This window comes from Megascapheus bottae, chromosome 7 (genome assembly GCF_031878675.1).
Source record: "Megascapheus bottae isolate mThoBot1 chromosome 7, mThoBot2.hap1, whole genome shotgun sequence".
Lineage (NCBI taxonomy): Eukaryota > Metazoa > Chordata > Mammalia > Rodentia > Geomyidae > Megascapheus > Megascapheus bottae.
Genome location: NC_143515.1, coordinates 60,018,623 through 60,038,142, shown reverse-complemented (window position 1 = coordinate 60,038,142; position 19,520 = coordinate 60,018,623).

The following is a 19,520-nucleotide window of genomic DNA, read 5'->3' as shown; positions in this document are numbered from 1 at the left end:
ACTGCCCCTCAAGTTTTCTCTGTTCTTGAACAATTAGGAAACTTCAGATCAGTATAAGCGGAAAATAATTAAATATTTGTGGCTATAACTCATTGTCAGTCTTTTTCCATCCGTAGGAATGGTTTAAAATCTAGAATAGGTCTAATCCTTCTTTTAAACAATAAGCCCTGAAAACCTAAAGGCGCTTGTGAGGTTTAAGAACAAAATTGTTTTCCTCTGAAACAATAGCTAAAACACACAAATGTCTTGGCAAGAATCCGTCCTTCAGAATAATTCATTTCCATTTTACAATAATGAGATGCATTGGATGAAGTAGCTAGAACATTAAGACCAAGACAACTCCTGGATTATTATAGGACCCAATTAAAGAAAATTCAGTTCTGGAGGTGATGAGGGAGATGTGAACACAGAACTCTGACGCCAGTAAACCTGGTCACAAGGACCGGGAGCATAGTCTAGTGGTAGAGTGCTTGCCTAGCATGCAGGAGCGCTGGGTTTGATTCCCAGGTACCTCATACACAACAGAAACCAGAAGTGTTGCTGTGGCTCAAGTGGTAGAGTGCAAGCCCTGAGAAAGCCCAAGGACAGTGCCTAGGCCCTGAGCTCAAGCCCCAGGACTGACAAAAGAAAAAACAAAAACAATAACAACAACAACAAAAACTGGGACAGGTTTTCCTGGACAAACACTGGGGAAAAAAGTAACACAGAGTATGATCCCCCATCCTGACATATCTCTTCAAAATTGTGTAGGTTGAAAGACTACCTTCCCAAAGCATCTTCTAGAATAAATCAGTCCAATGTGAAATCATGTCATATGCAGTAACAAATCAGTCATATGATTTTGGCCCAAGTTTATGGTCACCTACCTATGTCCAATCCAAAATGATTCCAGGACTCTCTCTGCCTCTGGCCCATGCCTCAGGAGAATGATTTCCTTAGCTGGTACCACCCAAGATCATTTGCCCTTTAGATTTGGTACACACTTGTATAGCTAATAAGGTACAAAAAATGTGACTGGACATAACCAGTAGAAACCTTGGGCTCTCCTAGCAGAGATTTACAATAGAACAAAACCTAGATACATAAGGCTACATAGGATGACACTAAATGAAAGGACCTCTAGGATATAGAAAAAGCCATATGATGAGTGATTGTTGTCCTTAATGTACTGTATTATCTCTCATCTCTTTTGCTCTCCCTTGGTTATCTCATATTGTTATAGTATTTCACCTTGTTATCTGATATATTGTGTATATGCGTATTTGGTTATTTGAAATAGAATAGGGAAAGGAGGAAAACAAGATGGGGTGGGGGTGGGGGCAGGGAATGGGGACCAAGACATGAGAAAGGGTATCAATGTTTGTGAAGTAATGCACCTTCTATCTGGTGAATATAACCCTTCTAATAATTACAATAAAAACATATGAGAAAAAATATGACTAGATTATTGATTTTCCCAAAGTAGGCAACTTGATTCTGACAGAAGGTATGATAGACATAATTTAATCCCTCCTTTATGGTTTCAAGCAGCTCCAGGTTCCATTGACACAAATATCCCCATCTGTTCCTTTAGGTCTTAGGATTTCTTGAGGATTTGCCTCAACATCCTCTATTTAATCTCTCAGACTTCTCATCTCTCTCTAGATAGCCTCTTCAGTGAACTGCCTTTTAAAATTACATTGAACACGCCTTCCTTTTCTTGTTATAACCTGACCAATGGGCCAAGCTTCCTGCTTGCACTCCTGCCTCTACACAGGGAAGCACTCCTTTTTTTTTTTTTTTTTTTTTTTTTTTTTTTTTTTGCCTATCCTGGGCCTTGAACTTTGGGCGTGCACTGTCCTCGGGCTTTCTCAAAGCTAGATCTCTATCACTTGAGCCACAGCACCATTTCTGGCTTTTTTTTCTATGTATGTGGTACCGAGGAATCGAACCTGGGTTTTCATGCATGCTAGGCAAACACTCTACCACTAAGCTAAACTCCCTACCTAAGCATTCCTCTTTTATCATGTCACTCTTCCCATCTCACCAAAAGTCCTTAGAGTGAAACAGTAAGGTCCCCATCTCAGCACTTGTGGACAAATCTCAGCTCTATTTCCCAAAACTTTTTCCATGAAATGAAAATAGATCATATGTAATCAACCTACACATAATTTTGAAATAGGAATATAATGATCTAACAAGGATTAGAAGGAAAATGCTTATAATAAAACACAAATTTCAGAATTGAAATACTCAGGCATGACAGTAACTAGATGACATAATAAAATGTCAAGAAGTTCTACCTATAAGTAAAGTCACCAAAAAAAGTACAAGATACTAAATTTACTACTCAAATAAGACCAATAGGTTGCAATCAGTGTTAGGACTTCCCAAAATGATTGAGCCTGTTATCAATTTCTTGTCTCTCTAATCCAAATCTATTGTGCATCCTCTGTTCTGTAAATCTGAGATGCAACCTTTGATTTTTGTTTGCACATCGTCAATGAACTCTTCTCTGTAAGGAATATAAGAGGTACGAGTCTTTCTTCCTGGTTCCCCTGTGCCACGCTTTTTAGGCCCCTGTAGGGTGCTTGGGTTTTACAGAAAACACTCCATCTATCATAGGCAGCTTCTTCAGTCATAGCCCTGGCTAGCTCTCTAGTGTCTAAATCCTGGGAGAAAAAGTACTCAACAGCATCTTGTAACCAGCAGTTCCCCCTCTACATCCTCCATTCCATCTCACAGCAGAACACTGCCGGGAAACAGCTTCTAGGAAACTGCATTTCCCAACTCCTAGCTTTCTCACTGCTCCTGCCAGGACAGAACCATAGCAATTTCTTTACCATCAATGACATCAATGCACTGTGGTTTTGCCCTCTCCCAATACGGACTGGTTGTCAGCATTCCCATGCCCTGGATGGGTAACCATAGTGATATTGCTAATCTTTACATCTGCCTTTTCTTAGAATTCTCTTCTTACTAATCCATCCCTCATCACAGTGATTCCAGTGATTCCATTTCCACATACTTACATAGTCTTAGTCTGTCTCTGTCTCCCCCGCCCTCTCTCTCTCTCCCCCCCCCCATTAGGTACCAGCTGATATAGAAGTGAACAACTCTTAATGAGTTTCTGAAGAAATACCACTTTATTTCATCTGTCTAGTAATTCCATTTCTAAGAAATTTGGTGAGAATAAAATTGCATGCCAACAAAGCCCTGGATATTGATAACGTATCATACTAATAGATTCTACACTCACAAACTCTACTCCCTGTGTGCCTGTAGTTGTCCAGCTATGCAGGTTGTGTTCAGCCTATTGGAAGCCACCTTGTCTAGCAAGTCTATATTCATGGTTCTTCCAAATATCCTCTCCGCCACAAGCTGCACAATCACATGTACCATCTCCTAACTTCACAAACACCCATCTACCTATCCGAAAATCACATGAGGCGTAGGACAATTCTTTACACTGAGTTCCTTGGCCTCCACTCATTCTACGCCAGTAGTGCATCTCAATCACTGACTACCAAAACATCCTACCTAGGATTACATGTGTGAGTCACCAGTGCCTTTCTCCTTTCCCCATTTATCAAGTCAATGAATTAAATCACTTCACTTTCAAATTAGAAAAATATATCAGTCATTAAGCTGTACTTTAAAGTATTAGAACATATTGACAGTTCTAATATACAGAAATGAATCTTTTCATATGAGAAGGTGTATGTTCATTTAGGTTCATTTAAAACAAGCATACCCTACATAGAGGCTTGGAAGTCAAAGATAAGGAGAGAAGCTAAGACTGGCATCACACAAGGCAGTCGAAATGCATTCTTGTATTTAATCTGTATGTCATCTTTTTAAACTAAAGCTGTTTCATCTAAGAGGAAAGCAAGAGAAAGTAATACGAATAAATAGAGTGAAATTTAAAACTATGTTTGTCTAACTCCAAAATCTACGGCTATTTTATTATATTGCTGGAATGAAACAATGAAATATGTGGAACATGAATGCAATTTCCCAGAATTTGATCATTTTAAAGCTCACAGTTTCTAAAGGAATATCTGAGTCATTTCCAAGAATATTTATTTCATGCCATTTATGAGTAATATCTAGAAATCCTTGAAGAATAAAGTCAATGCTTAGCTTTATGCAAATTGCAGTACTGGGACTTCCTGGTGGTAAACTTTTGTTTCAAGTCAGTTTAGTTTAAAAAAAAATGCACTACTCTAGTTTAATACTTTGATACTATTGACAGTTTTTATTCTACCTACTTGATTACCAATCTCTTTTGTCCTATTGGAAGACAATGTACCCCTCTCAACCTTTCTATTACAATGTGGACAGAGAAAAACAGCAAAACAGAGGGGAAAATACATGACAAAAAGAATCTAAGGGGCCGGGAGTTTGGCCTAGTGGTAGAGTGCTTGCCTAGCATGCACGAAGGCCAGGGTTCGATTCCTCGGTACCACATACATAGAAAAAGCCAAAAGCCGGAAGTGGTGCTGAGGCTCAAGTGGTAGAGCTCTAGCCTTAAGAAAGTCCAAGGACAGTGCTCAGGCCCTGAGTCCAAGCCCCAGGACTGATTTAAAAAAAAAAAAGAATCTAATACTCAGCAGTGTGCTTGACCCTTAACTGTCAATAACAAGAATCCAAGTAGGCGATATCCCTCACTGCTCTTATCTCTAGAAGAAGTATTCATCACTTTTAGGTGTGCCACGTAATATTTGTTAGTCGTTATTGTTCAGTCTTCACTGACTGAGGATTTACTGTTACTTGCAATGTCGGAATCCAATGCTGGAGTCCACATGACTCCAGAGGTCATGCCTTTGGCCACTGAACTATGACACAGGATTGGGACTCTTCCTATCCGACAGGAAAAGAGCATTACCATTCCCAATAACCAGTTTGTGGAAGAAGATTCCTTTTCTTTGGGAGTGGGGCAGGGGTGTGGTAGACAAGAATCTCCATCCCTGCTAAGCAGCAAGACACAACCAAATGCCCTCAGGCTCCAATAAAGACTGTCACATTTCCAGAAAAGCTCAGAATTCTAGCCGAGAGTTCAAATACTAAACCAAAGAACCAAAGAGACTGAGGGGAGTGGGAGGAATAAGTGTAAATTAGCACAACAGGAACCACCAAAAAACCGCATGTCAGTTCCTTTGGCTCAGCCAGTCACACCATTCTCCCAGCAACATATGTAAACGTGGTTCTCGGGTCACTGCACATTAGGCACTGAGCATAGCTTCCATCCCAAGAGCTGCTAAATGGAGCTACATACAAGAGCCTACCTGCTGGGGAAATCTACAAAGACCTTTGTAATGCCAACAAAAATTATGCATACACTCAAAGCATCCACACTGCTGATGCTAGCCCTTCATTAACATCTTTAATTCACATTATGCACTAGACACTGTTTTCAAATTTTTATTTTGTGTTTCTACCCAAATTTTAATAATTCAAATACATATATTTCTCTCTCCAGATGTGGATTTTTTTTAAGTGCTGAGGATTCAACCCAGGACTAAAATGCATGCTAGTCAAGTACACTATCACTGAGCTACACTTTGGCCCCAAATTTGCCTATTTTCTCAAGATATGTCCTCTGTGACTTGATAGAAGTGAAGGAAGTAAGTGGCATGAACAAATGTCCCCAGTGATCTCTATCTGTTCAGGGTAAAGGAGATTTACAAGGTAGGTGGAACTACAGAGGGGGCGAGGGAGGGTGGAGAGTAACAGTTTCCATCTTTATTTTATTCTATGGGGAAACAGGGCAGGGAGTTGGAGGCGAGTAGGATTCTGAGTTACACCTACCATGCTTACGTCTAAGTGAGTTTTAGTTTTGTAGCCCATCTCATTCCCAGAAGGAATATACTTTGAAATCCAATCATTGCTGCTTAGGATCAGTTCCAAGCAAGGTTCTGCTTTCTGGGAGAGCAATCTGGCTGCGTTCCCAGCTTTTCCTCAAACCTTCATTCACAGCATGATTTCCTCATTCTCTTTGAAGTGAATCTTCAGAACATTGGGTGTAACCAATATTCAAACGTAAATGAAATAAACTCATCCAAAACCAAGTTCAAATGTTTTCACAATATTCTTCATGTAAATTGGCCATGTTTTGAACTAATCTACTAAGTATGAGAGTTCTCCTCTTTTTTGGCCATGATGACTGCTACAATGTTGATGGGCTGATCTTACACAAGGGAGCAAATGAGAGCTAGTCAAGAAGAACTCTGCTCACAAAGTTATGGGACCTGACAAGAAACAAAGAAACTAGGGTATTAGAGGCTTTAGGAACCACTAAGGAAAATAAGGTAAAAAACAAGGCCTATATGACTCATTTCTGTTTTAACCAAAAATAACAATGGCAAGAAAGAGGTAGTTTTCACAAGAAAACGAGTTAACTCTAAAATAATAAAAGTTTAGCCAGGTGTGGTGGCTCACGCCTGTAATCCTAGCTACTCAGGAGACTGAGATCTGAGCACAAAAGGACCTGAGACTCTTATCTCCAGTTAACCTCTAAAAAATAGGAAGTGGGGCTGTGGCTCAGGGAGAGGGTGGTAGCCTTGAGCTGAAGAGCTCAGGGACAGCACCCAGGCCAAGTTCCATGACCCACAAAAAAATAAAATAATAAAGTTTAATGCTTTAATGCAATACAATATATTCAGAAAAGTATCTGTTATATGGTCAGCAGAGCAATGATTATTAATTATGGATAATACTATTTGTATTTGTTATTATCAATATTATTAAGATATTACTGTAATACTGGTTATACTTTTCAGGATAGTAGAATACTTAATGTAATTAAGCAATTACAAATAAGCTAGGCCTCTAGTACCTTTTGCCTACAATCCTAGCTTCTTAGGAGGCTGAAATTTGAGGATCAAGGTTCATAGATTATCTAGATAGGAAAGTCCATGAGATTCTTAATTCCTATAATCAGCAAAAAGCCAAAGGCAGAGCTTAAGTGGCATAAGTGGTAGAGCACCAGCCTTGAACCAAAAAAAAAACTAAAGGGACAGCTCCCAGGCCCTGAGTTTAAGCCCAATTGTCAGCATACCTTCACAAAAAAATAAATACATAAATAAGCAAGTAAATAAATCAATGTCAAATTGTAAGTTGAATGTAGTAGACATGGCATGTTAAAGAATTATTTTTAATTGTGATTCTTTCTATTCTGAAACAAATAATAATGCCTTAACGTTTAACAGAGCTGGCTCGAAAGATACTCTAGTTATATTATTCTTGTTAATTTTCAAGATAGTTGACATGTTTCTTAATGTAAATGATTTATAAATATTCAAATCTCCCTAGACAGAAGAGTTCTAGTCCTGAGAGTAGAAATGTCTGTGTGACTAAGTCAAGGGACAGAGATCTCTTCCCATTTACTTCCTCTGTAGCCTCTAGCTGGTCAATTTACACCTCTCCAACCCAGAGTTTCCTCACCTGTAAAGTACAAGAATTGGACTAAATGATTTCTCCGATCTTTTCCTCTCAAGTTTTATGGCTAGCTCTACTTTCTGACAGCTAAAAAAGATGGGGCTAATTTTAATGCATATTGTCTGCCTGCATATCTTGCACATAACTGATTGCAAAAGCCTAGAAGCTAAGATGAAGGGTCAAAGAAGTGCCATCTGCTTCTATTACCAGTTACACTGTGAGGATACCTCATTTTTTTAAGACCTTTAGTGAAAAACAAGTTGACAGGAAATGTGATGTAAACATTATCTCCTTTCCACACACTTATTGAATAATGCATAACCAGTATGTGGTAGAGGCATAGTTTTTGAAACAGCATCTTTCCACAAATATTTGAGCATTCTCACACACAAGGAGCAAATGATTGCATTGACATTACTTTGATCATTACAGTGCTTCAAGGGGGATATCTCATATTCAAATACATTGTATTCTGATCTATTTCCTTTGAAACAATTTTGTTATATTTTATTGGAATGAAATATTTGCTAGTTGACCATCCCTAGTGTTAATTTCCCACATATCTATTTTCTTCAGTTTTATTTAAGTATAATTGATAAATCAAACCTGTATAAAATATCCAACATAATTTTTTGGCATATGGTCTATATTTTCAAGTAAGAAATTATATTTTTATTTATTTTTTATTAAAGAATTTATTAACATTAATTTTTACATCATATTTAAAATGACATGTTTAACAAACAAGTGTTCAAGAAGGGAATCTATATACAATCACTGGCACTTAGTTTTTAGAACATAATCAAAATCAGGCTAAGGGTTTGTATATCATAGATACATATTAATTTGTGAAATTATGTCTAGTCATAGGTTTTTATGTCTATGTGGTTATGTTTATATTTCCAATACAATGCCCAGCATTGGGTATGCAAATATTGAGTCCTCTCTCTTGTACTGTTTGGATCTAATAGCCATATATTAATGATACCATGTGCCTTTTGTTCCTTTGGTCTTGTCTCACTCAACATGATTCGCTCTAGATTCATCCACTTCCCTACGAATGCCATTATTTTATCTTGTCTGTTGGCTATGTAGAATTCCATTGTATGTATATACCACATTTTCTGTATCCATTCATTTGCAGTAGGGCATCTGGATTGTTTCCATTGCCTGGCTATTGTGAATAGTGCAGAAATAAACATAGCTGAGCAGGTGTCCTTATCATATCTTGGGTTATGATGTTCAGGATAGATGCCCAGAAGTGGTATGGCGGGATCGTAGGGAAGGTCAGTTTTCAATTCATTAAGAAACCTCCACACTGCTTTCCAGAAATTATATTTTTGAGAGCAATAAGAACTGCTTCTTATAAATGTTTGGGTATATAGTGTATGTACTATGTGATTAAATAAAGATCCCTAGAACTTATCCTTAAGTGTAAAGTTTTAGTAATTAAGGATATTTGAAAGCGATCTTAAGTTTCATTGTACCACCATTCCCACATACTTATAACACCCCTCCTTCTATTTCGACCTCTCGCTTTGTCCCTTGACAAGATTCCTAAAATTTCCATTCTTTCACCTCTCTTTCTTTTTCTCTTTCCCCCTTCTCTCCCTCTCTCTCCCTCCTCTCCCTTTCTGTCTCCACTCTCAGTCTTCCTCTCCCCCCTCTCATCCTTTCTCTGTCTACTAACCAGAAAGCTCCTATCAATAAACAATGTATTCTCAGAGATGGGTAGCACATTCAGCCATTAATCCCATCATCTACCTTGAGTGGATGATTTGATTAGTTATCATGTCACTTATGTCTTCTGGAAAATAAATATCAACATTGGAGATAGAAATGTAAAAGGTCTGGGCTGATTATTGGTGCACTAGGCAAAGGGTACTATTTTGAAAGATAAGAAAAGAGTGAAAGCAGGATGAGGACAAGGAGAAGAGTGGCCAACCATACAGATCTAGCAAAGTCTCTGCCAATCTCATAGGAAGCTTTGGCATTACTAGACAGAGATGGACAATCCTAGTAGCTCAATTTCTGATCATTGCCCAGGAAAATTATGGTCTCAGATGTGATACAGGTGAAGAGTCCAAAGTCATAAACCTGCCATTATTACTAGTTAGTTTCATGGTCCATGAGAAAACAATGAAAATTTGGCATGAAATTCAAGATTGAGACCTCCAAGGAAACTTCAGTTATCGCCTCAAGAACAGTCCTGAAGAAAGAAAGTACAACCCTCCTTAAAGTCAGTCTATAAATGAGGTCAAAAGAAAATCATCTCTTACTCCACAAAATTCTTGTGTTTTTCATGTCCTAGTCTCCCCACATTGCAAGTGCCTTCTTGGTACACTATATTAATAAGAAATTGAAAATCAAAATTAAAAATTAAATTATGTATACATATTAAAGCCCAATATTTATCACTCATAATTAGTGTCATTGTTATTGCCAGCAGTAGTTTTGTTGAAGAGCTATTGACCTACAGCAGCTTTGCCCCAGGTATACAATGCAAGGACCTTGAAGGGAAGACAAACTGGCTAATGAAGAAGACAGGCTCTAACTTCAAAGGCCGTGCCTGCCATGTATGGCTTATAAATTCTTAAGCCAATTATAGAATTTCCTCATGTTTCTATGTTCTAATATATAAAAGGGTAACAGCAACAGTGCTCGCATTAAGGACTTCTGTGGAGACCGAGAGAATTAGTATATAAAATAAATTTAGTATAATGCCAGATACTTTGTAAGTACTCACTGAGCATAGCTGTTAATGTTTAAAAGCTGAGCTCTGAAGATCCCTGTTCAAAGCCAGCCCTGGAAGAGAAGTCTTCAAGATTATTTTCAATTAATCAGGGGAAAATAAGCCAGAGTAGAAGTATGGCTCAAGTGGTACAGTGTTAGCTGTGAGTTAAGAGCTAGAAGCACTGAGTTCAAGCCCTAGTATTGACACTCATTCAAACACACATACACAAACACAACAGAGCAATGGAAAAAAATGTTCCATTTGTTTTGTACAAAAGACTGGATACTTCTGTTTGCATAGCAGCCAAGAAATGGTCTGTCTTGAAGAATCAATCAAAATTCTATACGGCTTTCTACTAGCAATTATTATGTTTCCAACATATGACCTAAATACCCCTTAGTCATTCTTTAATGATTATCTGACAGATTGCTGTATAAATCTCTATCATTTTCACAAACTCCAAACTCCCAGCTTCTTCCTACTTAAGAAACAATAATGCAAGTGATAGACAAAGGTGATTTGTCTGCATTTTGTGCCTTGACCTATAATTTGTACTTTTATTCTAACTATACACACAAAATGTGTAACGTGATTAGAAATGCTAGAATTCCGCCTTTGAATAAATGATTGATTTCAGCATTAATTTGGATATGGATTTCCTGGAAGCCCAGCCTGTTTTGGCTCATTCTTGGATAGGCATTACTGTGTAACTATCTCAAAATTCAGAACCCTATTTGATAAACCTACTCAGTATAATGCCCTGTATAGTTAACATCACAGTTACTGCTTGATTTGTTATTAAAACACTTTTTAATTGAGAAGACACTGAAAGGATTCTAGAGATGTCATGCTCATGAAATATGTCAGCAACAGGAGACAGAAACGAATATATAACCTCTAAACAGAACCAGTGCATTGCAAGTACAGTATCTGAAATTCCACAATTCACTTTGTGGCCTAAAAGAGAAGAAGTTTTTACTCTACCATACAGATAAATCTTTTTCTGGACATCTTTTTCTGGACATCGTGTTGGTAGTAAGAATAAATTTACCAGTCAGAAAAAAAAAGCTATAAAGCTTGGTAAAGTGTCAGAACCATCCAACGAACTGGGTTTGGAACTGTACAATATTGATTAAATCCTAAAGCTCTGTTTCTTTCATACCCGGGGACTTTCAAAAACTTACTATCCGAATCCCTAAGCTCCTCTGAGTGAATGCTCTCCTGAACTATAAGCCATGATTTCCACAACTATGGCCCAAACAGCTGTGAGGGGTGGAAGCTAACAATGTTGCTATTGCTTGGCAGCTTCTGCTTCCAGAAATCAGAATTCAAGCATGTGGATACACCAACATTATGCATTGCTTGAGTTTTCCCCCTGCTTTAAACTCTCAGAACTTAAACATTAACACCTGATAATGTTCCAGTTTTAATGTCTTCCCAGTATCATCATTTTCTCCTTAGTCTTCCAGTAAAGCAGTCTTTAAGACAGCAATCCAAGAAACAGTGCTATGCAATTGTAAATTCCATACCATAGATTTTGGCTCTTCCTCTATCACCAACCTAGATCTGTGACTAACTGACCAGAAACATGAAAAATGTTGGGAATTTAATATGTGTTAAAGAAAAAATAGATTAAGGGATCTTACAATTGAATGACACAACATGTGTGAGGCATGTACTTCCATTCATTCATTCCTGGATGACTCTTGGCACAGGATTAATCTACTCCCAGAGCCTTCCGTGGCCCACCTCCATCTCCAAGCTGCTTGTGTATTTCTCCTCTGTGGCTCTTCTTTATGCCTCCTTCTGTAATAGTCCTCACCAATTCCATTAAATACGTTTATTTCTATGCCTATCCCATCTTCAATTAGGCTGTAACCCTCTTGAAGGCAAGGATTTTTACTTACCTGCTTTTCTGGCTCTAATACATAGAAATGTGTAACAGATTATGTAACAGATTGCACAATACAATCTGTATAGTAGCTGCTTAAGAAGTTTTTGCTGTATTCAGATTAGAATTTAGGAGCCTTCACTTCTAGAGAGGTGCTCTACCACTGAGCCATGCATTCAGCTCTACTGCTTCAAAGTTTTTCAAATAGAACCTTGAGTCTATGCTGCCCTGGACTATGACCCTCCTGTTTATGCTTTCTGCATCAATGGATGACAAGTGCCACCTTTACCCAGCTTTCATTGGTTGACACAGAGATCTTACTAATGTTTTTTTTTCTGCCCAGACTGGCATCAGGAAGCAATCCTCATGAACCCTGCCTTCTGATTAGCCAAGCTTACAGGTATGAGCCAGTTCACCAGGCTCCCAGGCCCTTCTTGTGAATAAATAAGACCTGGGAGGCATCCAAAATTATGCGAGCATCTCCACTTATAATGTAATAAAGATTGGTTCATAATGTCCTATTTTAAGTGTTGTGAATTATAAATATTAACATTTAATTCCAGGAAAAAAAACTTTACAGGATAGGTTTTATTGAGAGTTTAGAGGGGGTAAAAATCACATCATCAAATTGCATCAGGAGTAAGTATACACCCGAATTCTAGCTCCTCCGGGCTGAGTTCTGAGAACGGAGGATGAAGGCAACCTGGACTGGCAAATCCATGAGACCCTCATCTCAAATTGATGAGCCAGAAGTGGAAGTGTAGTTAAAGAGGTAGAGTAGCAGCTTTGAATGAAAAATCCAAATGAGAACGCAAGACCCTGCGTTCCAGTCCCAGGCCTGACACAAAAAAATACAATGAATTCCATGTGATAGAAACTCTAAAGCCCAGTCCCTCTAAAGCCCAATCCCTACCTCTATTTCCCATTGGTTCTGTATAATATAGATACTGGGAGAGTCTTCCTTATTTCCTGTTTTCTCAAATAAATCATTTTTTCTCTTCCATTAATAAGTAATCAAAATTTGATATGATTTTCTTGCAGTTACCCTGGCTTAGAAATTGTACTTAAGGGCCAGGGGTTTGACCTAGGGGTAGAGGGCTTGCCTAACATGCACAAAGACCCGGGTTCGATTCCTCGGTACCACATACACAGAAAAGCCAGAAGTGGTGTTGTGGCTCAAATGGGAGAGCACTGGTCATGAGGAAAAAGCCTAAGGACAGTGATAACATTAACCAGATACCCGATACCTTCAATCTGACTCCTGAAGGATAGCTCTATCATAAATCTCTACCTAGAGAGAGAATTCCATCAAGATCTTCAGTGCAAGTTATACAAACCATATATATAAAGTTCTATCTTCCTAGTCACTTCTAAAATCTGGTACTTGTCAGCTCTTAAATGCTTATCTAGATGATGCAATGAGCCTTCTGGCCTATGTGGACACAATCGTCATGAATCAGTGGATGAAATATAATCTTTACATATACCAGAGAGAGGATTACATAGGAAATTGAAGTCTCTAAATGCCTAGACATTCAATGACAGGAGAACATGGTGGTGGTGGTAAGGAAGAAGCAAAACTCACTTGTTGCCAAATAAAGGAAAGGAAGGGAAGAGAAGGGGAAAAGGGAAAGAAAGATAAAATCACCATACTAGTTTCAAGGACCCTGATGTCCTACTCCATAGAACGACAAGATTCATAATGAACAAGACCCTGTTGCCAAAACTAAGAATCATCTTAGAAAACTTGGAAAATAACTTCAAACACGTGGTCAAAGTGTTCACTTCCAGTCATTTCCCTGGTCTAGCTGTAATGCTTAAAGTTGGCATCAAAGAAAAAGGCACCTGGCAAACTAAGGCAAAAATCAAACCTTGTCTCTTAGGTAAGAGAAAATTGCACATGAGGTTTGCTAGAGAAAGGATGGCCAGGACTGCTGCCTAGAACAGAAATTGGTCTCCTGGTGCCTGAAGTCAGACCAACCACTTTCATCTTCCAAGAGTACATTCACTCAGTGTATTCGGGCCATGAGATTGTAATTAGTAAAGGGCTCATCCATACCTTCTAGTTTAAATCCCTTCATGGGTTATTTACAGAAGGGTCTGTGGGATAGTGTGTCCCACTGGGGTGGTACTTGAAAGAGCCTATATTTTCAGATGAATTAGAAAAGACCCCACCCTCATTTAAATACAAGGCCCCACCCTAAGTAATTCAACCATTGGAGGCAATTTTTCACAGATTCAGATGTCCGACAAGGAAGCTGTTTCTACCTAGCTCCCCTGACCCACTGCAAACATTACTTACTCTCTCAAAGAACAGCCAGTAATTGGACTCTTTACATAAGTAAAACCCTTTATCAAAAAACTAATTATTCGTCAGTCCAATAATATGTGTATATACATGAATACATGCACGCGCGCGTGTGCGCACGCACGCACACACACATTTTCCTTCTTTCTTCTTCTTACTACATTTTCTAACATTTTATAAGAGGCAACAGATTGAAGGAGACTATGCTTAATATTAAAATTTATTGGCAGCTTAAGACTGCATGAATTCAAACAATAAAAGAATACCTACTATGACTGAGAAAACATTTTTTAAAAAACACATTAAAAGTGCACCTAAATATATGTTAATTTATTTGAAATAGGGAAGGGAAAAAAACAAGATGATTTGGAGGGAGGAGAGAAAGTCGGAGAAAAACATGAGAAGGGGTATCAATATTCAAGAAGTAATGTGCCCACTATCTGACAAATATAACTGTAACCCCTCTATATGTTACCTGGATAATGAAATCCAATTTAAAGAATGCACCTAAAAGATTGAACAACATACATCTTTTACTAAATATTTCTGAATGTTCTAATAGAGAATGCAGAGATATGTTATAGGCTTTAATAGTTCTTTTTTAAGGAAGCAAAGGCTTTCTGAGTCTCAAATAATAGCAACCTAATTTAAATAAATATATGTAAAGTCAAAGTTGTCTATTGGATGACTTTTTTCCCAAACCTAGAGGAAAAATCCATCCTAGCTTCAAGAATAAAGCCAGTACTGAGCATCTTTTTCATCTACATTAGCCAAATAGCCAAATAGTACTTAAGTTTTTCTCTAGGCAATCAGAAACAAAATCAACCTTTGTCTCTCATTTCTCTTTTTCCTCTCTCTCTCCTCTCCCTTCTGTCTTCTCTCCTTCCCTCCTCCCCACTCTGTTTCATCATTAATTTGTGTTTCTCGACGTGTATCCTTATCCTTCTAGCTACAGACACCCCCCTCCCCATAAGGTCATAAAATAGACATGGCCACAATTGTCACTGCATTTTATATTCTACAGATTCTCAGAGGAGAGTACATTCCTATCTGTTCCTCTCTGCCCTATCTTAGTTTTTGTTTCTATATGAAGTAGTCCCATTTGGTCACTGAAGTTAGTAATGAGCCAATAATATAAATTAACTGAAAATCCACAGCAAAATTTCTATAGCAGCATTGAAAGATGGTGTCAGGAGACATACATGGCATTGCATTACAGCCATAAGGTTTCTATACAGAGCAAACGTAATGCTTTACAAGTTCATGATGGTCACAGCAAAGACCTGTAGATGTATATGGTGCTTTACTATCATGGCCCTAAAGAGGCAGATAACAGCTCTCTGCTTCCTATACAGCACCAGGTAGAAGTAAGGAGCAGGAATTTGTGATCTGAGCTCCTAAGGCAGAAATCAGCACTCCAGACACTGGATCCCAAGGGCACTCACAGAGTGAGAAGTGCAGCTGCAGAGTATTCATAGTCACTGCAGGGGTAAGAGCAGCAACCTCAAGCTCTGAATGTGGCTTCCTGGTAGAGTGCTTGCCTAGCATGCATGAAGCCAGGAGTTGGATTCCTCAGTACCACATAAACAGAAAAGGCCAGAAGTAGTGGTGCTGCGGATCAAGTGGTAGAATGCTAGTCTTGAGCAAAAGAAGCTCAGGGAGAGAGCCTAGACCCTAAGTTCAAGCCCCAGGACTGGCCAAAAAAAAAAAAAAAGAGAGAGAACAGCTATCTTTCTTGTCAGGCCATTCTGATTATGGCACCTTGCTAAGGTCCCAGATTTTTAGACAACGCCCCCAACCAATCATCTTACCCCCTCTCTAGTGAGAATCGCCAGCTCCCTCAGGTAAATTCCCTGTCCAGGATTTAAAAAAAAAATAGATCTACCCATTATGATCTAACCCAAAAAGACAGCAAAACTTAGGGTGGAAAACTTATTCATTGTTGAAAAACAAACACAGAAATACCATTTACTTAAGAGCAAAACCTAGATAACACATAAAATCTCTCTGGAAAGCATCAAATTGCCTTTTTCAGTGGTTCAAGAAGCAATTTTTGACACATTACTACTAAGAGAAATGTTCCCACACATTTTATTACCAGCTTTGTAAGATTTTGAACCATTTCCTTTAATCTAAAAGTTTAAAAGACAATAGACTTGCCTTCTAAATAGCATTTGACTTTAGCAAGTCAAAGGTAAAGAGTTGTGAAACTGACTAGCTTTCCAGCATTTGTTGAAGTATTGTTACTAGCTGATTTGTTATGAGCCTTCTATTGCTATTTTGAGAAAGAAGAAACAAATTGTCTGCTCCCTGCACTACCCCACTGTCCACAGCCCAGAAACAAAATCATTTCTAAAACAACACTTGTGATACTGCAAAATGCCTGGTGCACATAACTATCCTTTAAATAACAGGAATAAAGCTACTTAGTAGTGCCACAAATAGAAAAGTAAATTACTAACACAGTAACTTTTCTCAGTCTAATTTGGTCAATAGTTTTACACTGGCTTGGATAAAGATAGAAGAAGCATGCTTTTCAAATTTAAAGAGGTACAAAATTGAAGGAGGTACTCAATGGATTAGACATGTACGTTTAAGTGGTATTGACTAAAACAGCATTAAAAAGAGATTAATTTGTTTTTATTGTTATTGTTTGTTTTGTTTTACCAGCACGGAGTCTTGCTCTGTAGCCTAGTCTGGCCTCAAACTCAGAGTACTTTTGCTTCCACATGCCCAGTGCTGAGGTTAAGAGTCCCATGTGTCAGCACATCCTTCTCGAAATTTAAAACTTGCCTGAATTGGGTATCTAGATCTTGAAAATAAAAAAATAGCTCCCATAGTTATATATGTGTATATATATACACATACATGCATATATATATGCATATATACATATATCAAGGCAAACCATTCAATTGATGAGAACAATTTGAAATACAGAGGATGTGCAAGTAGTACTATACTCTATTTTTATAACACTATAGATGTCTGGCAACTGAGCATGCTGGTGCTCACGTGCAATCTGGGATATTCCTGAGGTTGAGATGAGTAGAATCCCCATTGTAAACTAGCCTCAGCAAACCATTAGCAAAATCCCATCTGAACAAATATGAGGGGCATGGTGGCATACACTTGTAATCCCAGACTCACAGGAAACATAGACATAGGTAGAAATACAATCTGAGGCAAAAATGCATGAGAGCCTATCAGAAAAAATAACAAAAGCAAAAAGGTCTGGGTGTGTTTTCGATGGCTGAGTATCTCCTTAGAAAACAAGAACTTCTATTCTCAGAACTGAGAAAGAGGGAGGGGAGACAAGGGAAGGAGAGAAGGGGAGGAGAAAGAAGGGAGAGGAAGGGAGTCTGTCAAAACACATTATGTGTGGGTATGTACAGTTGCATAAATGTGTAAAATAAGAGGAAGTAAACACCAAATTGCTCAATGTTTAATTATCAAGAGCATTTAGTTACGAGTATAGAGATGATTCATCTTTCCAAATTTATTCTATATATTTATCTATAGTACAAAACTTTTAGAGAAATAAATTTGTTCATATACTAAGTATACAATAAAAAGTTTATGACCAAATATATATGCTGCATGATAAAGTCTTTGAATTTCACTTTTACAGGAAGTCTCTGACTTTATTGAGCTAGTAGAACCTCAAGAAAAATGCATCTTCAGAAGACATTTAAAGAAGACACTATCTAATCCAGTGTACTGCAAATTATCACCAATTCCAAAATGCTCCTTTGTGAATGAATTTGCACTAATCTTGAAGTTCAATCCTGTGCCCAAATTAGAAAAATCATACAAATTTTAAATGAAAGGAAAACAAGAGGTATTGCACATAGTATATGCAGAAACCCTTAAGGTCTGAAATTAGGAATGGTATGAGTATGTTACAATTATTTTTTTCTGAAGTAAGTTGAAAAGCTAGAGTCCTTCTATAAAATTGATGTAATTTGCGATATCTGTCTTTTATGCTCTTGGATATCCTGGTAACAGTACAAGCTACCATGCATGACGCATCTCTGAGAATATATTAACATTAGTTGTCTTTCTTTGTAATCAAAGATAATGGATAATGTTACCAAGAAAACAACCTATTAGTGTTTATAGATGTGGACTTTTGGCCATCTCTCTATGAGCAGTCATTTCCTGGCATCCCACAGCAGGGAATTATTGAAAACTGGAATGATTCCCAGGAAAGTATATTGGAATTTACTCTATTTCCTCATTAAAGCCCAGCATTGCAATGTATAGTATAAATTACTCCTTCATTTAAATTACATGCTTTCCTTGAACCAAGGAAGAATTCTTTTTTATTGTGATCTTCACAAGTCTGTCTATACATCCATAAATGAAAGGGAAAGCTTTTCTTTAAAAAAAATTCCCAAGTAACCATTAGCATGAGATTTTTTGCAATATTTAGCACCATATTTAATCTTGTTTCAGCTCAGTAGCTCTTCTGTGATTTTTTTCTAGTGAATCATCAGCAACTTCATTGATTCTGAAATTTTAAACTCCTTTTATGAGACTACCCATAAAATGTCCTAACCTTGCCTTGTATTCTTGAGTAGAAATAGCCTATTACATGTAATGTATTTTCATGATTTCAGTGGGAAATTACCTATTTGTGGTAGACTGAATGGTGGCACTCCAAAATTCCTAGTATGAAGCCCTTACTCCCAATGCTTTAAAATGTGACTGCCATTTTAGACAGATTTCTTAAAAATCTGAAAATGAAGCCGTGAGGGTGGACCTTTCCCCACTCTGACTAGTGTCTTAAAGAAAAAAAGAGGCAAGCTGGACACAGGAAGAGACCCAAGCCATGTGCACATGGATACACACACACACACATACACGCCACTGTGTGAGGATATAAGAATATAGCTATCATCAAGGAGAAAAATTTAAGAAGAAACCAGACCTGCTAACACCTTGATCTTGACCTCTAGCCTCTAAATATGAGAGAAAATAAATGTGTATTGTTGAAAGCACTCTGTGTGTAGTGTTTTCTTATGAGAGTGCTGGTAAGTTACACAAAATCATATCTCCTGGTAGTTGTAAATAGTGCCTTACAAGACAAAGGAGTGAATATTATGGTATTTAGCCAAAGATAAAATTAAGGATGGCAAGGACGGGATGGGGTTGGGGCAGGACTA